Here is a 27,158-nt window from a genome sequence, read left to right as displayed (position 1 = left end):
GATTTATTAAATGACTAGTAGACAATTTATTTAGATTCTACTAACATAACTCTAAGTCGAACACATTGATAGGAAGATGGGTTGAGATGCATTATTTTAACGAAACTTTGTTAATTCCCCAGAGATTTCAAATTACAGAGGTGTGATGTATTAACATACATTTTCCCCACTTCCTTTTTTTCCCCCCTCTTGCTGCAAGTTTGTCTTTTCATAAGAGAAAGGTTGGTAGGCAAAAGTCAAAAAATTCTATAGTGTACTTTAGTTTCCCAATCCTCTCTGAACTGCTTCAAACCAGTTTCTCCTTGTTTTTTGAAAGGGATAACTGGACAAGATATATTACTTGGAGGGAARTTGATTCATAAAGGAAAGACTTTAATTTCTAGTATGTGCTTGGTAATTTATTACCTGGGGCTTCTTACACTAGATGGTCCACTGACCTAGTGCGCATCACATTTTACACCAATTAAAGTTTATTTAAATTTAATTAAGATTCATCAGACTGAAGTGCTGCATCTGCATTACATATAGAGCAAGAGAGTTTGGGTTATATTTGGTTAACAAGGATTGAGCTTAATTTTGCAGTTACAACATCAGTAAGTGCTATTGGCACACTTAAAAGTACAAGTGGATGCTTTGCACATGATAGTGCTTGCTACCCATGTCAAACTTATAAACGAGAGTGTAATTAGTGACTGTGTGTATATGTGTTGGGGTCAAGGGGTGGGATGGAGTGTGTGCATACATTGATTGCTTGGATCAATGTATGAATCAAAATACATTTGCTTGCAGGCAGAAAAGACAAGCTTGAAACAAGGACAAAGTAAAAGGCCGGCTAAAAAGTGAGTAAATGTTTCAACTACATAGGGCTTGAGGGTAATGTTTTGAAATCTGTGGTAGCTAAACTTGAACCACTGAGGTGTTTCTCCTGATCCTTCCAATGAGGATGTTTTCTTTCTAGGCCATGTTCAAGCCATAATTTGCAACAAGGAACAATTTTTTTTCTCACTTTGTGTTTTTCATTTCCTTTTATATGCATAGGACTGGATGGGGACAATACACCCCTCAAATGCTATTGCTCTGAGATTGTTGCTGTGAGAATAAAATTAGTGCAGGTACTTCTGTTTCAAAGAGAGTATGTTAAATCAAAAGCCTTCTGAAACAGTATAAAAGGAGAAAGGCCACTGAGAATATTTGAATTAAAACTGCTGATATAGCATTCATTTTCTACTTTTTTTCCCCTCGCCTCCTAGTTGAAGTGAAATTTTCCCTTTCTGTTTGTTACCTCTGTGTTTTGCAGCAAAACGTGACCTGTGTYCCTCCCTGAATGTTAAGTAATCTTCTCAGATGGTCAGCTGAAAATAAAACAAGAAGATATTTAAGCACTAGATAGTATGCATGTGAAAATACCATTCTCCTAATGGTGCAGCATTAGTAATTCTTTTATGCAATATATGCATAAGAATGCAAAAGGCTATTTTGCACCATTAATTTAGCTCTAACGTGGCCATCCTGTGAAGYGTATATTGAGCTAAGTAGGGCTGTCCAAGTGCTCTTTGCTGTCGTTTGCCAAGATGTTGCTTACTGGTGCTTCCTGACCAGTCCGCTCCTCTCAAAATACAGGTTACAGTGGGCTTTACCTCTGATCCGCAGCTCTGCTATATGTCTGCACAGGAGATAAGCATATGCCATATGTAATAGGACAGTTGTGTGTTAGCTTTGGCTGCTCACTGGTAGTTGCAGGCCAACTCCAGTCTGGAAGCTATTAAGACATTAGCATTTGGCTGTGCCTCTCCTAGTAAGTTCTGTCTTTCTGGATTTTGATTTGCTGGAGTGTTGTTATTAATTTGAGGAGAGAGCTGGGGATGAAACAGGAGGTGTAGACACCCAGTCTCTGTGTTCCAAATTTGTTGCATCAGAAGTATTTTCTACAGAAAAAGTGCAAGTGAAAACTGTGAGTGTTAGTACTGACCTGTCTTAAAAGGCTTATGTGTAATCAGATGAGAAAAGGAGTAATGAGGAAGAGAAATGATTTATTGAAAGCTGTTTGTTTATTTTAACTTACCTTAATGTGCATGACCAATTAAAGTATTTGATTGAAAAGCCTTGCTAATTTATATGATTTGGTCTTTTCTTATTACAGACAAACTACAACCATTAAATTTCCTAGGAGTATACAATATCAAAGTCAAGATATACTTTTGCTTATTAATTTGCATATGCTAGCAGGATTTTTAAGGCTGTTAAATAGGATGCAGATTTTGAGGAGATATGCTGTTCAATAAGCATACTCTTTCTGTACTTTTCTGTACACTGATGGTGAACTAACCAAGTTTCTGTTGGTCTGAGTCATTCATTTTAGGGAAAAAAATACCCACGTGTTTTACTTTTTCATATATAGCCCAATAGAAATCTTAGCAGAAACGGACCTGCCTTTACAGTTTTTCTTGGTAGTAGTAGTGTCATATTGTGTCAGGAAGCACTAGGTAGTTTACCTGAACACTTCTGTACTAGTGGTATATGTCTATAATTATTCCCTAAATTGTCTTTAGAAGACCCAAATATTACAGCCTTAGAAAAGGTGCTATCCATGTCAATTGAAGACGTACAAAATTACAGTTACTAATCCGGTTCAGACATTATTATAGGACCACTACCACTGTGCTTAGTCGATGAGCAGCTTGATAAACTGACTGYGTGCGCTTAGTATGTTTTGTCACAGTTCATTATATTGTGCATAGAACTATTTAGCTCTCAGTAAATAGAGGTATATGAAAAATACTTCTAACATTTTCTCCTTGCCATACTCAAAACTGGCTTGCAAACATCCGCTCTTTCTAAGCAGAAGTAACTGCTTTGTCCAGTCAATTAGCTAGCAAAAATATCTCTTGGAGATCTTTGCGAGGTCATTAGTGAAGCTTTCTTTTCAGAATGTGAATGTGCCACCTGCCTTTCGTAGCCCAGGGGAGTCTAAAGGCAACGTGCATCTTGGAGCACACCACAGAATAGCATCTGCATAGTGCCAGACTGATCTACTAATAGCCAAAGGAAAGAGAGAATTGATGCCAGGGGTGAAGGGAAATGCTGAAACCTTGCACAGTGTTAAGCAGAGCTCACCTATTTATTAGACTGTTAATGCTGCCTGTAGTGTTACCAGTGGAGTGTAAAAGAAGTGGAGCATGTTGCAGGTTGTTAATTGGACTTAGAGCTGCATGTTATAATTACTAGCTTCCTTTCTTCTCTAAAAAGAAAAAAATGTCCCAGAAGGGGCCTGCGCTGAAACGTTTTTCATCTGCTGAAAATCATGTTACATTTTAGATGTTTCTATTGCTTTTTGTTTAGGAAGAGAAAAATCATTTTGCTATCAGACTGAGGATCTGAAAAAAGGCCCATTGCTGATTTTGACACCTTTAATGATCATCCTGTATGGACAGCAGAGTAAAAATTGGGGTTTTTCTGTACATTTTGAAAACAGTTGTAGGGCGTGCATTTGTCTCTGGAAGAATGAGGGAGATTACTTTAGCAGACTTCAGTTTTGCGTTTCATGATGACTTTAGTTGTTTCTGTATACAGAGCTATGCTTTGCTTTTGTGTAGGCTTAAAGAGTGTGTAAAATGGTAGAACCATGCACTTAGGCAGATTTATTAAGCAGTAAACAAAAGCGTATAATGTGTGCTTAGCTGCTTAGTTTCATCTTTGCCGGTACTATTTACATCATTTACACTATGAGTTGACTGGCAACATTTTTCATCTCTGTGTGCCATATGAGAAGCATCTAGATTTTCTTTTGCTGTCCCCTGTAGAATTTCCCCTCGAGGCTGCATTACTCAGAGAGGTAGCACTTAATCTCCAATCTGTGAAAACTTTCCAAACTGAAATGTCACAGCCTGTCATACCTGACAAGAAGATGCAGGCATCATTCATCTCCTCCCTCGCCCTGTCTTGCACAAGGCAAATGTTTAAAGGATGTATAAAGGTGTGGAGAAAGATCTTCAGTTGGTGCGGATTGTCATGAACCCAACTGGCATGTTGCACAGGCTGAACATCAGCCTTTATTAGCTCYTCTCTCAGCAATTTTCAAAGTAGAAACATACACGCACCCACTATCCAAAACTACCATTATTTAACTGAGCAAGTGAATTACGTTTTTCTGTTATGGTGCAATATGGAGCATGTAATAATACAACTGCTGTTTGTCTCTCATGATGCAAGTGCAAATGGCATTTTGCAAATGTTTTGCAGAGAAGACAAGGTCTGTGTGTGTAATATGATACTATTTTAAAAAYACTTCCATGAGGAAATTGTTTAAGTGAACCTGCTGAAAACACAAGCTAATTAGTTAACTAAATGTCTTGTGATTTTATTGAGGATGGGTAATTTTCAGATAAAAATGACCTTCAAAATCTCAGTCTTCCTGTAGGAATAAACTCTTTTTGTTTTCTCTGAGCACTTCCATTTCATCATTATGTTCTTTCAGTCCTTTTGTTCTCTCTGAGTATCTTGTTTGTGCRAACTCTAGATTCTTTGTCCAGCTCCACTTTCTCAGTTGTGCTTCCACTTCCTATGTGCCTTCCAGGCTAATGAACAAACAGTTGCAACATTAAATAGGAGATCAAATTGCTTACTGTTTAATTTGACTCCTTATTCTTTGGAAATGTCCTCTCAAATAAATCTATTGGCAGGAGTAAAACCGCGATGGTAGATATATTTGCTGAGATGTAGATAGCTAACACTATTTCTGCAACTGTTATTTAGTTTATAGATGAGTAGGAGTTTGTTCCCTCTTTCAGGCCTGGCTACATGCTGCTGATTGTAACCAAGTGAACAGACAGTTGTTCTTAAACTAGATTCCTTGATGTTGTCAGGACAGATTTATGGAGAGGGAGCAATAAAAAGAGAATGAGTAGCTCACCTTCATTAGTACCAGTAAGAGTGGTACATACAAGCCCTGACTTATATTTGCAATGTTGAAAATACGAATCTAGGCTACACCTCTGCTTTTCTGCTCATCCATCCCTGCCCTTTGTGTTCCCCTAGCCCACACATGGGCCTCCTCCACCCAACCTAGCTCCACTGTTTCCCCCCTAGTGGAGGTTTACCTCCCATGCCAGCAACTCCTTTGGCTTCTCCTCCAGCTTTGCTGGCATTTAAGGTAGAGATGGGTAGAGCACACTGAAATAAATTTTTGGCTCAGTTTAATGATACCATTACCCTACAGGCCATTTATTATGTGGCCTTATAGCAGCTTCAGTTGGAAAACGTTCTTTACGTTATGCGATTATTTTCTTCTTTTATATCTAGAAATAAATGCAGCTATCTGTCGGAATGAGTTCTTTTCAGTAAGAAAATTTGTCTACAACTAAGGATTCAAAGAATRAATGCTTCCTTTTGCCTTAAAATAAAGACAGTGCCTGGAAAATAATTTATCTGTAATTTCTTTCCTAGCCTATCTGACAATTTAGCRTGGTTGTGCTTGGCTGCTAGAATGTACACTTAACTAAAAGATAGGACAAGCTTCCAACTGTGCATGCAAAAAGCATCTGAATTTGAATTTCAATTAATTCACGTACCGCATAAAATAAAAATGTCAAGTTTGGAGGAGGGTTAATGTTGTTTATGCAGTTTTGCAAGAAGACTTGCAGAATAAATGATTGGCTTGTACTACACCATGGTATTAGAATAAGAAGTGATTGCATTATTAGCTGACAAGTCATGAATGGTCTGTAGTCGTTAGTTTGCTCCCATGTAAAACTGCTTTGAAGATTACAGGTCTGTCGGTTATGTCTCTCATACTCTTTAACATCATATTTAGGTAGCTGTTACAATGTTACTTGCCCTGTGATAATTCATTGAGTTTTCAGTTACAAATATTTGTTCAGCCTGAGGAGACTAGGCAGGCATAAGAAGGAAAAGGTCAGATCATGAGGGAGAACATTCTGTGGCGTGAATTTTTGAGTAAATTAGTATTTTACTTTTGTTCGTAAAGGAATTACAGTTGGAGCTATATTGATTAGTTAGTGTGTGCRTGCACATGCTCTTGATTGCTAAGCAGCCAGACTGCTTTTATTTTTTGAGTTGGCAGAAGAGATGATGCTGGGAGGCCCAAGTACAGGAGAACAGATAGCCCTTGCATGGCTTTGCTGCTGGTAAACATGAGTAGGAATAGCTACAGATTACTGCACACTCAGCTTTCACTAGTGAACATTAGTTGACAGGACAAGGACAGAAGTGGTAACGGCTTTTCTCGTTAAAATATTATATTGTCTTTTGAGGAAGAAAAGCTTTTCTTATTCAAAATTGAAACTTAGAAACTCAGTTCATTTCTGAGAAAATTTTCATGAAACATTGTTCCAGAAATGACCTGTTTAATCTCGTTTTGACAGTTTTTGGCACAGAATGTTTTGAGTATTTTCACTGTAAGCCAAATACTTCAAGCAAATTAACTTTTATAATATAAAATTAAAATAGCCAACTTTTTTTTAGTTTTGTTGACGCAAACTACTTTCTAGGTGAAGTCAATGAAATCCATGCTGAAAGGTGAAGTATTRTATTTCCTGAATGTTGCTTGTAAAACATGCCCCAAAGGTTTTTAAAACTAACTTCAGTGTAAATTAACRGACAGATTTTATGCTACTGTTTGGAGGAGCAGCCCAAGAGAAACAGTGGGGTGTATGTGAGTGTGCCTGTGTGTGTAAGTATGCATATGGTTGAACTAGATGATATCCTGAGATCTATTCCATCCTGAATAATTTTGTGATCCTGTGACTGTATATAAAGCCAGGGCTTCTTTTCTACTCCTGTGTGTTCTTTGTATTTACCGGAACAGTCTCAAGGAGTTGCTGTAAGATGCCGTGATCAGACCCAGAGTATTGTAACGTTATACCAAAGTATCAGACACTTTGACACAGGAGAGCAAACAGAAGAGCTGAGGAGCAAAAGGGAGAGTTCTGTCAAACTGGAACGAGAAAGGGAGAKGATACTCTGAGACCTCAGGTATATTGTATCTGAATGACTTTGAGAAGATTCACATCCATCTCGTCAAGGACTGAAGTTTCTAGACAAAGGAGACCAGATGCAGGTCTTAAAGAAGATGTAAATCTGCAGCTGAGCCTTTCTTAAGATGCAAATGAATTGAAAGAGCAGCACTTCATGTCTTTAAAGACAGAAAAGAGTAGTAGCTTAAAAAAATGGAAAATATGAACTGCTATTTCCAGATGAGTTAACTGATATATAAGTATGGCRTTCAGACTTTGCATCTAGCATATACCTATTGGATTAATTTGACTGGGCTGTCCTTGCTTATAAAACATGTTATTGCTGTGCCGTATTCTGGTTTGTTTTCCCGTAGACTAGGCCACAGAATAGTGTGTATCAAGGAATTGCCCCAGGATCTTCCCCTGCTCACTGCACTAGCAATGCTTAATTTTGCTTTTTATGTGAGTTTTGAAAAGTCCATTTTGTTTTCACTCATAGATTATACAGTTAAAAGTCCCAGGTGTTCCAAGATGATCAGAGTTTCAGATTAAGTTCTCARGGAACAAGAAAAGCAGCACTTTGTGTATTGATATGATAGTATTAGTGAAAAATACCCAGTCATTGATCAATCCCCACTATACACTTTCATTTAACTTTGTAARTCTTCCTCTCTTTGGGTTAGATAATCCCTATCTTTTGTTAGGTTAGATTATTATGATCACCAGTCCAGTTCCTAGCCATGCTGCCTTGCCTTTTAAGAGCTGAATTTAAGTGTGCATCTTTTTTCTTCCTGGAAAAGGAATTTGAGAAGTTTATCTCCAGGGTTTACTTATGTGAGGAAAATCGGTGTATCCTTTCTAGGTTCATCCTTCAGATGTCCTTTTAAGAAGAGCGGATGTTCTAAAATCCATGGACACTGCTGGTAGTTGGAAACTTAATAAAACAGATTTAGTGGTTTTAATTGAACTAAATGCATTGTCCTATATATAAGATGCTGTTCAAACTTGGAGGAGCAAGATAGTAAATAATGACAGTGATGCATAATGACATATTAATAAATTTATGTTGGCATCCACCCCATGCTAGGTGCTTACCACACAGTCTCAGATGACAGGCAGATTCTCTGAAGACCTTGCAGTATAAAAATAGACAGGTGGATGATCTACTAAAAGGATGTCATCCTCTAAAAAAATCCTAGAAAACRAACCCTCAGTGAATTGCAGGGTGTATTTATATGTGTTGAGAGTGTATATTTAGTTGCTTTTGGAGACAAGGCGTGTAAGTCTTCATCACAAAGAAAGCAAGGCAGAYATGAACAGTAAATTGAGATGTACCAAATGGCAATAATAAAGCCTTTCCAATCTTTTAGCTGGTTAGGCATGTGGAGGAATGGGAAGGAAATCTTCAAAAAATAATACTTGGATAAAAACAGTACTGTAAGTGTTGATGTTAAATGCATTGCCTTTGATTCTGTCACAGCAGCTGTCAGTTAGACTGGAGGCCCGTGCTGCCAGGGTAGGGTGGGGATTTATGAAGCATTTGGGGATTTTGGCAATTCTCATACGGCAGGAAAGTCATTTCTTCTGAACTGCTGAAGTTCTGTGTATGTGTCTCAGTTTGACTTTGCACACAGTGTGGTGTAAAACGTGTGCTATTTTATGCATGACCTAAAACCATTCATCAATTCAGAGGGAAGAAAAAGATTGTAGCTGGAAATGTGGAATTACAATAATGGTATATTTGGCCAAGACTCTGCAGTCTGTAAGGTGCAAAGAGTTTATGCTTTCAAGAGCAGCAGTACTGAAAATATTGGGTGAGGATTAAAATGTATCTTCCTAATCTTCAGTTATGTTCCCTGAATAGGCTCATATTCCTTTGAGGCAATGTAATGTAATTCCAATAAATACTGTGTAATCTTCAGGTAGTGTTTTAGTGATTTCTTTGTCCTAAAATCTGTCAATATTTGTAATAAAAAGAGAGAAGGGAGAGGGATCTTCTTATATTGCTAAAAGTCCTCTGTGAGAGGAGGGTCCCACATGCCACCTTGGTACAGAATTGAGATGGTCTCTGCCCCTGAGAGTTTTCAGGGAAATTTGAGCCAAAGCCTAATGTCCTATGTCCCTTCTGAAGCTGAGTTGTGCTAGTGGAAATGCTTCCTGACCTCAGCAGTTTGTTTTCTTTCCAAGGCAGGGTTTTACTTCCCTCCCGAGTCTATTGGCAGAAGTAGGCCTTAGTTCCACCAGCCCCCTGAACCTGGCTGGTACACATGGTCAATATGAATATATTTTGCAAAGTGGGTCATCTCGATGGAACATGGTTAAGAACCAGGCACACCAGCATTGTGCTGGCAGATTGAGGGGGAGCAGCAAGAGGGTAACCGGTGCTTGAGGGATCTGCAGGGGACAGAAAGGCAGCGGTGAACCCCTGAGGGGCAGGAACTTGTTCTTCTGCCTTAACCACAGCCAGAGAGCAGAAAGGACACCTGAGTCCAGAAAGGTGAAGTCACTTGGATAGTAATGAGCACATGAAGGCTTCTGCTTTAGGACATGCTGAATTGTTTCATGTTACCTGGGCGACATGTTGGTAGCTGGAAAAGGTCTGGGCACAGAATGGGGGGATCTGGGTGGTAATGGTCCTGTGTTCCTGATGAAGTGCTATTACTATGCTCTCATTCCTGAGACTGAAGGTTTGCATGCATGTGCTTTCTTATAGATGATCTTGAGATTAATTGCAATTGAATGATCTTTATTTTTTATTTTTAATAATTATTTTTATTTACAAAAATATTTTGCAGGTTTTGCAATTTTTTGCAAGATTGTCATGCCCTTTTTGCTCTGTGCTGACACACACTGGTATGAAATGACAGTCTTTTCTGCAGCCAGCCTAGTTTCTAGAATTACTTGCCAGAGCTTCTGCTAGTGCTTTATCCCCTGTGTACATCTCTGAAGGCTCTGCTTTCGATTCAGAAATTATCTTAATGCTTTTGCAGTTCTATGTTAACCTTCACTTGAGAAGGGGCATTTAAAAGAGCTTTAATGTCAGGATTTGTAATAGCAGTTCTCTCCCTCCCTCCCTCCGCCCCTCCCTCTCTCTCTTCTTCAGTTCTCTCTCTCTCTCTTCTTCTTCTTCTTTTTTATTTTTTTTTAAAAAGCTTCTGTATTTCACCACACTTAAATGTACAGCTTTGTGCCTCTTTGKTACCACTCTCTGCTTTCCAGAATTGGCCTGTGACTTTGTTCCTCTGTCCTTGATGTGTATGTATATATTTATATATATATTTTATGGCAGTTGTTCCTGATTTTTCTGTATTGGGCAGTTGAGAAGAATGATCTTTTGCAGCACTTTAATGCTTGTCAGCTTTTTCCAATCCTGAGTTTTAATGAACAGTTTAGTTCCTTGCCTTTGCGCTTCTGCCTCTTCTGTTTTGCTGCTGTGCTAGAGCTTTCCCTGTGTGAGCAAGGGAGTGCCTGACAGAAAGGCAAGATTTCTGTCTTTTCTGCCTAAATAATTCTCTCACRCTGCATTTATCCAACTCCCTCTTTCTCATTCTCTTTTTGCTTTCCTAAGAAAGCTGAATAGGAATGCCACATCCCTAAGCCCCTTTATACTCGTTTGTGTATCTGTATTACAACAGCAGTGCTTAGTACTTGCATAATCTCACTCCCCTGCATAATCACTGTGATCATTTATGCATCTGTTCTATAACAGGAGTGGGTTGGTTTCGGAGATGGAGCAGAGCGATTCTGACTCTCCGCTGAGTCTGATGCTTGAGCTATCACTCATCCCTGTTTGGTGTTTATTTTAGCTAATGTTTTATGTGTTGAAGCACTGCATAAGCATTAGGAGCCAGTCTTGCAGATCTGAGAACAACCTCTTGCTCCTTTGATTTTTACAGGGTTGTTCTCAGGACAAAAAGTTGCTCAGCTTTGGGAGAGGTGCTGGTTTATGCTCTCTCTGAGCATGTTAAGAAAGGTGAGCAGGCGATGTTTGAACTTGGCATGAGGAAAGCTGAGACCTAGTGCTGATGTTACCTTCCTGAGCTGCAGATCGTGGGGTGACTTGAGAGCTTGGGAGTTCCTGTCCATCCTCTGCTCAGCTCTCCAGACTCATGCTGCACTGCAGATAAGCCCAGGAGGCTTAAAGGCCCTCTTGCCTGTCCAGAGAGTTGATAAAACTACTGGTAGAGGGAGCATTTCCTCACAGTTCTCTATATTAAGTAGCCATTTGTATGCTAGTTGCAGCACGGAGAGATTCTACGGAGCCGGTGTGAACAGTGTCGGGGTTAAAGAGGTCCAAGAGCTGCCTCGTGCGTAGTCATTGCTGTGCCTGGCGCAGCGCTGCCCGTCGTCATTGCTGTGGCCAGCAGCGCTGCAGGCAGCACCCCGGAGGGGCAGCTTCCAGCATCCAGGGTGCGGAGCTCTCTTCCTCTTTCATTGCTCTATCTTTATCTCAGTGTTGACCTAGTTTATTAGTGTTAATTTTATTAGTGCATCTGCTTCATTTTTGTCATTATTAAACGCTTTGGGGGCTTCAGAATTTGATTATTTCAGTGCCTTTCTTGGTATAATTGAAGCCCGAATGAATGTAGCCTAGAAACATACTTTATTCTAACTTGATAAATCTTATACAGCTAAACCAATTTATGTTAATACGATTTTTTTGCAACCTTGTGCATATGTAATTTGTTTAGTGTTTTTTTTTTTCTTCAGAGTGCCTGAAATGTGACATCTCTCTTGGCTAAGTTTCTTTCCATTTTAAAGTTTTAAACATTTTTGTCTGTAGGGTGTTATATAACATATCTCATCTTTGTAATAGGAAGTTGATAAACAAATTAAATTGTCCCCTCCTTTTATTTGCATTTTCCCCTGCTGTGCTAACTTTTCTTTTGGTACCTTTTTTTTTTTTTGCCCTTTCACATCATTGCTAGTTCACTTCTTGTCAGGTGCTGTCCTCATTCCCTCTCCGTGCCACAACTTTCATTAGCATTTTTGTTTTCTACTGCACTTTTTTCCTCATCTCTCACTACTGCACTGAACCAGAGTTGCCTCCCCATGGAACTAGGGGAGAATTTTCTATGCCTGAAAGAAGGAGATTCAAACCRTCTCCCCTCCAAATCCAAACAAAASCTACAAAGAAAAAAAACAGCTACTCTGAACTCCCGAGATACTTTGTGTGCAGGCTATTGTGACTCTGTGCTCAGCTTGCTTGCTCTTAGGTGAGCCTGGGAAGCGTGGCCTGATCCTCCCCTTCTGTCTAAAAGGGATCRTATGTGCACCCTCAGTGGAGGGAGAGGCAAGAGGATTGATGCATCAGTTACTTCCTTTGGGGTGCTGGCAATGTGCGGGTGCTGCTCATCTCTTTTCGAGAAGACGGCTTTGATTTCCACTTTCTGTGAGCAGGAGGGAAATGAAGCTGAGGTTGGGCTGGCCAGCAGCTCGTCATGGAGATGCAGCGTCTCRCCAGAACCTGCTATGACCCCCATGGATCGATACCTCTGGAATTAAAAGGCCTGAAATTGTTTCTGGCTCACCATGAGGCAACCAAAAAGCGCTTCGGGCTTTTTGCTAATGGCTTGCTAAGGATTTAGTTCTAAAAATGTAATTTTGGCTTATTTTCTTAAGCCTGTTCTTTCTATTCCTACATCTCTAGTAATGTCTTTCTGGTAATCTGAACTATCTTGTAATARGTATGTAGCGTCGTTGGAATAACTTCATTGCCATTCAGACTTAGGTTCCAGCTCAACCGAGGGTCTATTTTGTTATTCTTGGTGGTAGCTTGCAGAGGTCTATTGCACAAAGTCAGAACTCTRTATTGTAGATTATTCTAAGATATTCTGTATATCTTGCTGCACCAAGAAATGGGGAAAATATTTGATAGGACAAAAGGCACTCTAGATAGTAACAGTGAAGGGTCGTCAAAGGATTGTTCTGGTAGCCGAGAGAGCTTCCATTRCTGCTTTGGATCCAGTGAAAGGTACCAGTGACCAGTACAAAGTTGCAGCTTCCAAGCTTCTGCACTGGGGGTTTTGTCTTTCTGTGTAATCAGATTTGATTATTTTATTTCCTCAGTGTAAATTCAAACACTAGAAAGGTAACAGTGTGTTACAGCATCCAAAGGGCTTGAAACCTTGCCAGCGATTTTCTGTAATTAAAAACGGAGTAGGAAATATCAGCACCCTTTCTGTTTTTTTTCTGCTGGAGCGTCTCAATTTTCTAATACGTATCAGGATTATGACAAATAAGGTGCTAGGGGAGTCAGTGGCTCAGGGGATTATTAATTGGATTCAGAGCCTTTCACCTTCAGGTCGCTGGTTTGCACCTGGCCCAGGTTGGTAGTGACCCAAAGTCACTGTCTGATTGCTGCTCAATGACCTGTGCAGAACAGATTTGTATTTTGAGGCTGTGTTACATCACCAGCCCCCTTAGGATAACTGGCAGTGATCAATATCTTTGGTGTTTTCCTCAGAGAGGCCAAAAAGATCAAGCCCCCCTCTCCTTCTGCAGAAGTGCCATAGCAAGAGGAATGTGAAGGCAATTTTCAAGGTGAGGCTGGAAGCTCAGGAGCTGCTGTGACTCTCTGATGTATTGGCTCTATGGATACGCAGATCTTGGTTAAGGGAGTTTGTCAGTTGAGTACCTTTTATTAATAGCATTTTATATTTTAAAAAGATGTTCAGAAATGGTCTCTGCTGCAGAACAGTTCAAAAATGTTCCTTAGAAAATTAGAAAAAGCACCAGGCTCCACCTASTAGGCAACTTCATCATCAAGTCCTTTCTTATTATTGGAAAATGTGAAAWTTTTCAAGGAAAGAAAATCAGAAATACTCTAATATTAAAAGAGTTATAATGCACAGCTGTAGGGTAGGGTATACAAACATACAATGCACAACCATTTTAAAGTTCACTCCTCTGGACCAATATTTCTCATTTTAAGACATGGCTACTGAAATACTGGCTTGAATGGACCTAGATTAGTTCACTCCTGAAGTACTTGCCAAGATCTTTTTGAAATGGAGTAAGTATTTTGCATTTCCACAAATTGTGTGGATAGAGGAAAAAAATGTTTTCAGTTAAAGTAAATGTTTGGCATGCAGCACTTTGAGCATTAACTACATGGTATTTATGCTGAGTTGTGAATATTTACAGAGAGTGGCAAACATTTTTGATCACATGAAGAAAGGAAGCAATTTATAGAGTGGTTTCCCTTTGTGGCAGTAATGTTTCTGATAGTTGGTGAAGATGATTGGTTACAGAAGAGTGGAGCATTCTGTCAGTGTTTGCAAAGTAGGCAGTGGTAGTATCTTAAGAGACGATACTYGTGGTTTCACATTTTGCATCAAAATTTATAAGATACTAAGAACACGGCACACAAGAGAATTGGAGACTGGATCCAGCCATGTTATATAGACCAGATTACAAAGATACAGATGTTTTATCTGGTAGGAATTGAACCTTCTTGTTCCAGTGGAGACTGTTAGATTTGTTATTTTGTATATTTTGTATATTTCTATATGTTTAGTAAGCCATTGCAATGATATTTCATACTTGTGCAGTGCTTTTGTCCAGAGAGAATGAAAGAAAGAAAAGGCTACTTTGGAATCTATGTTTGTAAAGATCACATGGTAGTTTCTGTTGGAGTTTTCAAGTAGATTTTAACATTTCACAAATGGAGTTGGAATTTTCTTCTGTAAATGGAAGGAGGAGAGAAAAAGGTCCCCCTATAATACAGGATAAAAATATCTGAATTATGAAGCCAAGAAAGTGTGGGTTTTTTTCCTTCACAAAGTTAATAACACTGTATTGAAATGTAATTTTATTTCTGCCAGTTGAAAGCTTATTAAGMTACTATCATGGTAAATATGTTATTAACATTGAAAATGAATGTCACTAGTATCACTGAAAATTCTTCAATTCCCTTAATGTCTCTTAAATGCTCAGTGTAATGTGCTAATCTGTCTACGTTTAGGACCTGAGAAGTATATCATATGTTCTTTCAGGAAAAAAAATAACAGAAAAACAACAACTTTTTTTTTTTTTTTTTTTTTTTTACCATTACATACTGTGTTTCCCAATAATGCAGAATTGCCAAACATTTTACTGCAATATATAGAGATCTGTCCACCTAATAATTTATTTCACTTTGCTGCATTTGAAAACAAATTACTTTTCTTCCTTCTCTTAACCTGTTCCCTGCCTTAGTTGGCTCTAATTTAAAAATAATATGACTAATTAGTGTAGCTTAGATTTTTACAAAGCAATTTGCTATTTTGCTGATTTTTGCTAGAGTTATAAGCAGTTAAACTACTATCAAAATGGCATCCAAAAATTGCTGTATATTTGATGAAGTTGGTAGTCACATTTGGTAACAAAGGGATCAAATAAAATCGTGAATGGACTTACTTTGTTTACATGCMTGCTAATCAACAGTAATTTTACTGAAGTTTATGGAGTCTAAATCTCAGCTAAAGCAGTTCCAAAGCAAGAAGAAACTGAAATGAAAACACTGAATGTTTCCCTTTTTATTTGACTTGTTTTTATACTATTTATTTTAGAATTGTTATTACCTTTCTACACAAAGAAATCAATGCAAAGCTATGGAAATAATGAAGGAGGTTGTATTTGCATAATCCTTTCGTATCTTAAAAAGCTCTTTTGGTACAAGGGCTTCTTCTTAGATTGCCTGTTTTGGCRCAGTGTTGAAGCTATTTAACAGCACATGTCAATGATGGAGAAAAAGTGCAGAATGGTAAAAGAATAAAGAAGTGCAATTTGATTTATGCTCTTCTGACCTTTTTGAAATGCATCATCTTTAACAGATACAAAGAGTACTACTTTGATTTGTATCTTATTTAAATGATGGTATTTTCAGAACTCTGTATCCCTTCTCAGTGTACTAGACCAACTTTAATATACACAGCAAAGCTGAAAAATACTACCCGTGAAGTTGCACAAAAACCATAGAAGCATCATGTTGTGGGTAAAGGAGGTCTTGGATCTGCTRTCGGCTTCTTGTGGCTCTCTGTCCAGGTCATTTAGGGCAAATTCTCCTGACGTATTGGAGTGTTGTGATGCACAGTGCCTAATGGAGCTGCTTTCCTCTAACTCTGAGAGATGTTTTGCTCATGTAGAGGAAGGGAAATGCGTTTCATAGTTGCTTTGTTTTTTTTWAAAAAAAACAAGGGTGATGAAGCACCAAGAGGTGGATGGTCCAGTGTATTGTCCAGCAGCACATAGGCCCATAGAGAGGGCCTCCCTGTCTTTGTGGAGTATGTGTTGTAACTCTTTGACTCAGTTATTCCTCTGAAAAATGGGATAAAGAGTGCAGCTTTCCTCTCATCTGTTTAGACTGTAAGCTCCTTGGAGTGCTTAGCATTTGTTTATGTACTGTTCGGGATAAAGTGGTGCCAGTCTCAAACAGGATCTCTCTCTGAACCGTGCCATAAGCCGTAGTAAAGACAATAGAAATTCCTTGCAAATCTGATTTTCTTGAACAGTTCCTCTCGAAGCACTCGTGTTACTTACTTTATATGGTCTGAGTGTGGGAGCAGAAAGAAAAACAATGTCTGGGCTTACTTGAGAGTCATTTAGTGTTCTACTGAAACCTGCCTGAAGCAACGAAGTTGCACTGCTGCGTTTGTTTCCCTTCTCTTGAAAAGATACCCTAATGGCAGACCTTTGGAAGAGGCTTGGGACTATATTTCAGCCACTGCGTTGAAGAGATGTCTGTGACATGATCTGGAATTGCTTTGCAGGTGTGTGCATGCGCGTGTGTGTGCACGCTGGTGCGTGTGTGTGTGTGTGTGTGCGCGCCCATTTGTGTGTATTGTTCTTTGCTTTCCTGTCCATTTGCCAAGTATGCAATTTAGCCAGCTTTAATGTTTTCAAAAACTCAGATCAACCTAATGCTACTTCTGTGTTTCAAAACATAAAAAGCTGAATGTGTATTTAATATTAAATTTCATGTAGCTTCCACATTGTTCCTTTTTAATCTATGTCAGATGTTCCTAAATTTGCTCACTCCTGCAAGTAGGTGCCACAAGTAGGTGCCAACAATGGAGAAGGAAAGTAATTATTGGTTTGTTTTTAAATTTTTAGTATTTGAAGGAAACTTGGCAATTTAAGCTTAAAGTCTGGGTCATACATCTGCTTCCAGCTCACTGCTATGATTTCACTCACACCACTGGAAGGAATGCTAGTTCTAGTTGAAGATATCCCAAAGGATGCCAAGCGTTAAAAAAATGAGATGCTTAAAAATGATAAGTGTGCATTTTGTTTTCTTTGGTTCTGCTTTTAGCCATATTTTTACACAGCCATAAAAGTTGAAAATACCTTTTTAAACCTATGAAAGCTGAGATTCTCATGATGTCAGTATCCAGGGGAAAAACAAACAAGCAAGTCTCCTAAATATGAAAAGACTTGGTAAAACTGAATGAGTTGGCAGCATGGAAAGCTGGTTGCTTTTTTATGTTCCTTGATTAGAGCTTTGAAACAGTTTAGTCCCTACCCTGCTGAAGTGTTTCTTAGATCTACGCTCTATGGAGCTTCTTAGAAGCAAAACTCAGATCTGCAGAATAAAAGCCGTGAAGGAGCAAAGCTTAAGCCGTATACATGAAATTACATGTACGTGCTGCAAGATGAGTTTTAAGAATCCAAAATTGCTATTCTGGGTTATGGTAATAGTGAAAAGGACAAGGAATACGTCTTTAGGAGGACCAAGAACAAGCAGGCCCCTTTTAGCTTCCCAGGTGAAAAGGGAAGATTGCCAGTTCTAGGTGGGTGGTTTGAGCAATTCAGTTGTGATGAACTGGTTTGCCCACAGAGGAGCTGTTTTATTTGCAATGACTGGAAGTTTCTTTTCAGGGRCTATTCTTGCTTTTTTTCTTCTCATTCTATTTCTCTCCCCTCCAAAATGAAGGAATTGAGATTTCCTGGTTTTAATCTACCTGGTTTTGTGTTTTATTTTTCCTTTTCTGAAGAGAGCTGAAACTACAAACTGGTGCAGAAAGGGATCCTCTTACCTGTGTAATGACTTAGATTTATTTAACTGCTGAGCAGAGGAGACTGAAATTGTGTTCTTGATCTCTCAGTGAAAGAATGCACAGGAGCAGATGCTTGTTTAAATGTTACTGTGCTAGATCAGGTTATATCTGTGTAATAAGTGAAACTGACTGTAGGACTAAAAGATCACTCTTCAGTCTAATTTTTGTAACTCTTACATACAGCTTTTGGTCTCTTTGTAATCCCAAACTCCTACATTTAATAGTTATGCAAAGTTGTAAATTTTCAATTTTGTGATTTTCAGTTTTCTACATAGCATGTTTATAAAGCATTGCCACAACCAAAAGAAGTTACCTTTCTACTGGCAAAGAATTGGAGCTGTAAAAGAACACCTAGACTGAAAAGAGAGCCCCCACACAGTGTTTATATTTTGCAGCTAAATTCAGGAAATGAGTTATATGCATTCTGTAAAAAAAAAAAAAAAAAAAAAAAAAAAACAAGCTGCTGTCCAGCAACCTCTTTCTGAATGTGAGTCAGAACGATACAACTCATTTTTCCTAGTTACTGTTCAGTTGACTTCTTGAAGAATGCTAAATGAGAAGAAAGGAGGCCTGGAAGAGTAAGCACTTCAGGGTCTTCTGAAATACATCAGAGAGATGTATTTTCAAGCTTAATATAGTCTTACACATGCTGCCATCAGCAAAACCACTGTGTTAAGAYGTTCCCCAAATTAGCTGGGAATTAAAGGAGACATTCTCTGAAACTCCAAAGACAATCATAAAGAGCTCAAAAATTTCCTTTGATCTTCTATTTGTTTTCCACAGTTCTTTCCATAAAGGCAGAAATCATCGTCTGCAACCAGAACAAGGCATGGTTTTCTGGAGTAGTGTTCTATCAGCAGGAACCCTCAGCTTTAGGACTGCGGGAGAAATCTTGCTCTGACATCAAAAAAGGAAGCTGAGTTGTTAGGAGAATTAAATGTATTTTATAGTTTCATTTGCAATTCTACTTCCTCCTAGTCCAATGTTTTTACTTTTACCTAGAGAGTGTAGATTATTCTCTTTATTAGTTTTTTCTCTCTCCTAATTTCTATGTGAGTTGACAAAGTCATCACATTCCATTTGTCAGGAAAAATAAGCTCACTCCTTAWAATGGACTGGTAGGCTTTTGCAAAAGCAGTGTGTCCTTGATCCAGCCTGAGTTCTGATGATTTCAAGAATTGGTAAGTATATGTTCCCTGTGGGCAATTTGGGATGTTAATATCTGACGAAATATTTGTGGAGAAAAAGCTCCACCAGCAAACTGTAATCAGGACTTCTTTCTCAAGCTTCGTTTTAGAAGATGACAGCTTCTGATATGGAATATTCATGCTTGTCACAGGCAATGTCAAGTTAGGACTTTCTTCTTTGTATCTGGTCTTGCATTTTCTGTGTTGACTATGTTATGTATTATGGAGAAATAAGTAATCTTAGGAATGCAAGTCTCATGTTACATTCCAGACAACTTACTGAGCTTAGGAAATATGTGAAGCACACTTTGACTGAAGAGACACCACAAATCCATCTAGATCCGTCTTTTGGCTGTGCCTTGCTAGTGGCTCAGTCTCATTATACAATGAGCGATCTGCAAAGAGGGCTCCTGGCTGATGGGACCGGAGTGTTTGTACAGGGATATTACAGAGTAGGCTAACTTAGGAAGGAATAAAGAGGGCCATCCACCTCCACATGCAGCAAAATCTACTTGGAGAAAGGCAACATTTTGGTTTACTCGAAATGCTTACAATATCTTTGAGAGAAGGGAGTTAATCAGCTGTAGGAAGGACAGGGAAATATGCAGTTTACATCTCAGAGTGTCAGTTTGTTGTCCAAAAAGTCTTTGTGCTTTCTCTAGAAGGAAAACAGCTAGGGTTAAGAAATTCGTTGACTTCCTGTGTCCCTCTCCTGCTTTCTTTAGAATTTAAACTGAAAAACTGAAGTCACCACAGCTTTGGTGTAATTCTGGCTGATTAATGATCCATGCTTTTTGGAAGAGGCAGTTGAGAAGATACGAGCATTGATTTCAGTGTCTAGAGGCAACAGGATAGTGGCGCTCCAGAGAATGACTCCAACTTAATGCTCTTAGCTTAAGAATTTACTTTATGGACCCAGCATTAGAAGCACTGTCCAAGTCTAGAGGCACAGTTAAGTGCCTGTTTTTGCATGCCRCGGGCTGACATCTGTCCAAAGAGAGAGTAGGTGAAATGTAGTCACACAAAAGATGACAAACGTGGCTGTAGTAGGGCAATTGGTAAAAAATGGGCTTTAGTAGAAAAATAAATAGCTTACGCTGAAAATGGAGAGTGGATTTTATGAGAAAACATAGTTAGCAAGTATTAAGCTGAAGTCCTATAACGTGCAGATTTAAGCTTGGAAGGAAATCTGTTAACTGATGATCTTCAGGTGCCAGAGATGGTGTCCCAAAGATATCTTAGAACAGAAAGAGATGGAAATGGAGGTTTTAGTCTTTACTGGAATACCTCTTAACTTTGAAAGGGTTAGCATGAATCTAGTAGCTCCATTATCATCACTGGAGACACCTAGAGTTACATCTGTCAAAACATAAAGGAGGTGTTCAGAACACAGAGGAGAGGAAGTCCTAAGCAAAAGGAACTCAGAAGGGGGAAAAATGGTCTAGCTTTATGGAGAATTGCACAATGGTGAGCTGCAGAGCTCTGTGGAGAGCCTTGTAGTAGAAGCAAGGCTCTTAAACAGCTTTTCTGCGGGATTTACTTTCTACAAGAAGTACAGAGTTAGTGGTACCGGGGACAAGGAATATATCCTTAGCTGGCTGAATATTATTAGAGCTGGAATATTGATACTATGGAATAGAGGGACTAAAGCATAATGTGGCCAGCTGGATCTCTGACTGTAAAAAAAAGCCTTTTCAGCAAAAATTAAGAAGTTGAAAAAATGCATCTAATTCTGAGAACTGGAATGAGTAAACTGCAGGGCCTCCACTTAAAGATGAATGATGGCATTTATGAGCATTTTTTTGTGTTTTCAGTTCCTTTATTTGAGCTGGTTCAAGAGTCTTGTAGAAACAGCTTTTGATCAATTCAGGAGAGTAAGGAGATGATTTCTGTGAGACCGATAGCTGTTATTGGATAGTATTTCTCAATCAGAACAAAGATAGGAGTTTGCCATTGATTATAATTTCTGTATACTGGCTGGAGTGGTATTTTCCCTGAAGGGGAAGTAATGAGATTTTCAAAGGCTGCTATTAAGTGAATACCTCAAGATCAGGATGTTAGATGTTGGCAAAAGGAAATAAGTGAGCAAATGATTACTGTTAATATGTTAAGGGTTGACTGTGATCCACAACACTCGTAATACAATCAGCAGTCCAGTGCAGAGACCAAGTATGTTCCCTCATCAGTGCAAGAGGTTAACATGATGAGTTTTGTCTGTGAGCTTGGTAGCTGTAGAAGAGCTATGGGGGCTCAGGTTGTTCGAACTGAGCTGACATAGTGAACTAAAGAATATTTAATGATTTGAGTCTTTCAGATGATACAAAATGGGGAGAGGTTGTTGGCACTCAAATTGTAAAGATGTGTTTCTGGAGACAGAGGTGGTTGGTACTAGCAGATAAAAAGGTTGATATTAGCAAGGGGAAAAGCAAGGAAAGAAAAAGAAGGAAAGACYCATAGAATCATAAGGTTGGAAGGGACTTCTGGAGGTCATCTAGTCCAACATACATGTAGCCCATACAGGGATTGAACCTGTGACCCTGGCATTAGCAGTACCATGCTCTAACCAACTGAGCTAAACCTGTTCCAATCATTACTGCTCCTGAAAAAGTTAGCTTAGTGGAGGCTGGCCCACATTGTGAATGCCTTTAGAATGGCTTTTAAGACTCTTTGAGGTTTTTTTAGAGGGTTGGAGAAGGATAGTTGTTCGTAACAATCTACCACTTCAATCACAGTTTTATTTCATGTTATCTACCTATACGAATAAATATGACACTTACAATTTACAATAAATAAGTTAAATTCCAAGGGCTAGCAGTTCTCTTGCTCCTAAATGATAGCTCTTGGGATCAGGAAGATATTTCGCTGTTGTGTACTCAGGAATGCATAGGTAAACAGTTGCCGTGTGTCTAGTGTACATTGCTGATAGAGGAATTAGAGGGAGATACAAACCACAGGCACTTTCAAATATGATAAGTCTGATCATTTCTGTCCAGGTAACAAGTAATATAAAAAACATTTTGTCAGGACTAGAAGTTAAGAGTTTGGGTAACGTTAACTAATAAAGCAGGGAAGAACATTAGATATGTTGTTCTTTATTTTTTTACAATATAGATAATTGGTGAAAAGGGGAAGAACATGTTGTGTCTTGATGCTGATCAGTTAATGCTTTTTAAAAACTATTTTTTTCCCCTTCCTGGGCATACTTCAGTATTCAGTGTTGTTTGTTACAAGTTTATGATTATGCATAATTACAAAAACAGTTTCCTGTTGATTTTGGAATTGGGGCTTATCTGCAGGCAGTTTCTTTTAGACGCCGTTAATGGATCAGCTGTACTATTTCTCAGTCAATGCTCAAAATGTAGAATTACTTGTTTTGGGGGTTTTGTTGTTATATAATTCTAATTAAGGCTATTTTTTAGTACTTTCCAAAAATGGAACAGACTACATGAAGTGGGACTAGACTATCTGGGAACTTAAAATCCTTTTAGAATTTCAAAAGCAAAGTGGTATCAGGAAAGTCAGCATAAAACAACAAATTATTGGCTGTGCTCTTAGTGCTGAAGAGCAGCTTTGTGGAGTAAGGCCAAGAGGCTAAATGTATATTTAAAGAATATATCCTTTTGTATTTTTTCCTACTGAAAAAGGGCTTTGAATTCTCAACAAAGCATTTTATTTTGCAGGCTACTCTCTTCTACAGTCTCTGTTCTGTGCTGCTTGAGGTTTCAGATGATCTTAAGCACTGGCCATGTTTGAAATATGACCCGACTAACCTTTTTCTGTAAAATGCAGTAGTACTAACCAGTCAGAACAAAAAGAGGTTTGACACAGCTGATTGACAGAATTGATGTTTTATTGACAATTTTATTGGATACTGGAGTAGCAGAATCATTTCCTGAATCCTACCAAAATGGCATTTGTCATTTTTTCAAGCAAATGCTGGCTGAAGTGCATATAATAAATTAGCTACATACCCTCAGGGAGAAAAAAAAAACTTGGAAAGTTTCAGAACGTTTTCAGTCCTTCTTTAAGGAATTGTTTATGTGCAAAACTTGTGGTGCATGATTTTATTAAATATGTATGTGCATTTGTGTATTCTCCTTAATGTGCTCGTATTGTTACATGACTGATTTGTATGAATGACCAGTGACTCTGGATACTTCCCAGATATTCCATAGTTTGCCACTTGCTTGCATTTATTGCATGTTAAGCACTTCAGAAACAGAGTAATTGTGATTAACAGGTTAACAGAAAGACTAAAAAGTACTGAACTTTATACTCGGCAGGTTGGGCACATTAGTTCTAAGCTTCGTGTTATATGTACAGCCACTGCCAAAAAAAAGAACATAGACCCTTTCTGTTATTTAATTAAGACAAAATACATAATTATGCTTTTCAGTGTAGCACAGTTCCTTCCCAGATGAATCAGAATTTAATGGTCTCCTTAGGTGTTTGCTGAGTACTCTGTTCTCCTCTTCTGTTACTTATTCATGCTGTTTCAGAAGCATAATTGTATGCAGTGACACAGTCACACATGACACAAGGGCACTGTACCATAAGCAAAAGTTTTGCTTACAGATATTCCCTATGAAGTAAAAGAGGGCAAACCTCATGATTACTTACCTTAGTTGCTTTTTTTGCTCTGAAAAAGTTCTTAAGGAAAATAAAACAGTACCCAAAACTTTAATATATTTTTTCTATAGTACTTGGGAACTCAGACTCTTGAATGTGTGACTTTTGGGATCAACAAAAGACCATTTGAATGCACAGTACTTCCTTGCCAGGGAGCTTTGCCCTCCTCTGTGGCTGCTGTCCTGGAAGAATCTCAGGGACAGCAGAGGGGTTGTGTTGCAAAGAAGAGAATGAAGGATAGTTATGAGAGCACAGTCCTTGCTCCTCTTTACCCATGGCATCTAGCTCTACAAGAAAGGAGTCAACGAAGAATCCAACTGCATTACTCTACAGCATTTTCTGATTCACAGCCCATTATCATTATGGGTTACTAGGGTATTTTCCCTTCTCTCCTTGTGCTTTCAGTTATCTTCTGCCAAATATGTTAGCCTGACTATATCAGAAAATTTCATATTTAGGCAGGTCGTCAAATCTGTGCTGTATGTTGTTTCTAATAGTAGGATTAGAAGGGACTGTTGAAGCAGTCATTGGGCAGGTGGTCTGATGAATTAGATGAGAATTCCAGATTCCTAGAGTGGGAGTTCATAAAAGTTGAGATGCTCTAAAGGAAACAAAATAGAGAAACGATGAATGTGTCAAACTGGTCAGAATTAATTGCCAGCATTCACTTAACACATCAAAAAAAAAAAAACTTTGTTTCCTTTCAGAATATCTTAGTTTGAGATGAAAACTGGGTTTTATAGCATGATCTRTCACCAAGTTTGTGCTAAAACTTCCTTTGAACATAAGGTGAGAAGGTGTTTATCTTTTTTTGAAATCAGACCACATGTTTCTATATTGTAATAAATATTGAAGTGTGCACTGCTAAGCTTTATGCCTGTTTGTGAACATAACATCAAATGGAGTGATGAAGAAAACTTTGCACATATTTGAAAATCATGGATGTTTGGATAGATGTCATGTTACATCACCCAAAAGAAAATGAGTTAAGCATCCACTCCCAATTTCAATATTATACCTTGTTTTCAAAGAGTAGAGGATCAAGCAAATGCTGAAGTTTTCTATATGGCTGACATCCTCATGCTTCCAGCACGGGCTGCTAACAGCCACTGCTGCTCTCCAGCCAGCAGTTTTGTTTCTAGGTGAGGTGCATCCTGAGAGAAAAAGTGTAGGAGTCAATAGAAAGGCAGGTGGTGAAGTTTTGAAGTGGAAAAGCTGTTCAGAGCATAGCAGGGATTTGTGTGGGAAGAGTTTTCTTTGCCAGAGGGAGTTGTAGTGGTAGAAAAAGAGCTTTCAGCTGTGTGTGGCTAAGGTAGGAAGTTTAGTCGTGTTGAGGAGCTACAGACCGAGGGAAGCCTCTGTGGTATCTGCAGCTGTAGCAGATGTTGAGTGCCTTTGATGTTGGTCACTAGTGATGAGTGCATGCTGTAGGAACATATGCCCCTGCAGCACTGAGAACAAAATGCTGGCATTGCTTTCTTGCTTTGTAGAAGCCTCAATTCTTATCTTAAATTCTTACAGCACAATCGGTTTTGGAATCCTTTTAGGCCACCAGGAGAAGAGAGGAGATGCATCTTGTCTCTTCTCTGTTAGCATTATACTAYGGGATGCTCCTTGCAGTTCTTGTCCTGATCTGTTATTTTCTACGATATCTCTGCTAAGCTTTGCCCTCAAGTGAAAAACGTGTTCCCACAGCACACTTAGTTCTTACTAGCCACTTTGGCTGAAAAACTCTTTTTCTTTTTAACTCTGAAAATTCAAGTTCTGAAAGAGGTGTGTGTTTGTGAGTGTGTGTGTATATATATGTATATCTACATATTTATAAGGATACATATTTATATGTATATATGCATATATATGTATATATGCATACGTATACATACACATTACATAAATGTATACAAATATATATACTGTGTGTGTATAAATATATATATAAAAGAGTGTGTGTAAATGTTCATTGTTGTGTACATGTGATCACTTGCAAATAATCAACAGTCTACTTCACTAAGCACAGGAGAATATTTTTTCTTTCCCCCYTTTTTCCCCCTCCCCCCGCCTTTTTTTAACAACTGGGCCAGAYGTTGGAAAACCTGTGCTTCTACAAAGGAGTTTGTTTTGTGCCTGTTATCCTGATGGTCTTCTCTTAAATTTGAAACACTGATTCCTGATTCAGCATTGTAATGTTGTTGATACAATGCCCCTACCTGTAGACACACATTTGTTAATACAGTATGAATTAACGGTAGTGCACTGCCCTAAGGTGAGGCAGGAACTTGACTTACTTGCAGGTGCTCTTACAATAAGATCCTAAAGGAGAACAAATGACAACCACTAAGACCCATCTATTTAAGTACTGTTTACACCATAAAAATAAATTGACTCTTCTAATTACATTCAGAATTGTAGAAAGCTGTTGCTGCTTTAAACTGCTTGATCTCTCTAGGGAAACTTCCATCAAACATAACAGCTTACATTTTTACTTTGTCAATTATAAATCTATGAACAAGAAAAATGCAAGACAATCTCTACTATTCTTAGTATAATAGTAACTTCCTAAAATATTATTGCCCTTTTGAGTCCCAGTGGAGGATCTTTCTTCAGGGAAAAATGTCCTATTGCATAAATGAAGAAATACCTTACAGGTTTATTAAGCAAATAATCAACATACATTTATCAAGAATTTTAAGTGGGATCTTAATCCTTGCACCTAGGTTATCTGCAGGATGATAGTGATATTTTTTTAATGGAAACACAGAATGGCTGAGGTTGAAAGAGACWTCTAGAGATCATGTAGTCCAATTCTCCTGCTCGTGCAGGGTCACCTAGAGCAGGGTGCCCAGGGCCTTGTCCAGAAGGCTTTTGAATATCTCCAAGGATGGAGACTGCACAACATCTCTGAGCAACCTGGGGCAACTTGTTCCAGTGCTTTTTTTTTTTTTTTTTTTTTAATCACCTCCCCCACCAAAAACAGATAATGATCATTCTTTTGAAACACTAGCTTGTTCATTTTCTGCCATGAAAGATCAGTTGAAAAATATTTTCTTCTTCCATGCTGATATCAAGAACAGCTGGGAGTTGTGTAAGGTGGTACTTAGGCTTTTTAGCTGCTAAAAATGAAAATCTGTGTAACATTCCTCCAGTTGGGATATTTATCAATGTTCTTAAGTAAGAAAGATGTTACAGGCATTTTTATTACTTTAGAGAGTGTTGTCTTAAAGATACAAATCTTAATGTGTCAGACAATGCATGGAGAGGACTGATCACTTTTCTTCATCTGGAATCCCAAAGAGCTGAAGATCCTAGGAAAGTGTTTGAAGCATTCCCTAACA

General features: G+C 38.5%; 1 protein-coding gene across 5 annotated transcripts in view; it reads left to right on the top strand.

Annotated features, from left to right (window-relative positions):
- The window catches only part of FARS2 (phenylalanyl-tRNA synthetase 2, mitochondrial), a 256,063-nt gene that overhangs the window by 101,922 nt on the left and 126,983 nt on the right, over positions 1-27,158 (top strand). The gene's annotated exons all lie outside the window — the stretch shown is intronic.

This window comes from Rhea americana, unplaced genomic scaffold (assembly GCF_003343005.1).
Source record: "Rhea americana isolate MKP2758 unplaced genomic scaffold, rheAme1 scaffold_70, whole genome shotgun sequence".
Classification (NCBI taxonomy): domain Eukaryota; kingdom Metazoa; phylum Chordata; class Aves; order Rheiformes; family Rheidae; genus Rhea; species Rhea americana.
The sequence above is the reverse complement of the archived record's forward strand: the minus strand, read 5'-3'. Positions and strand labels throughout refer to the sequence as shown.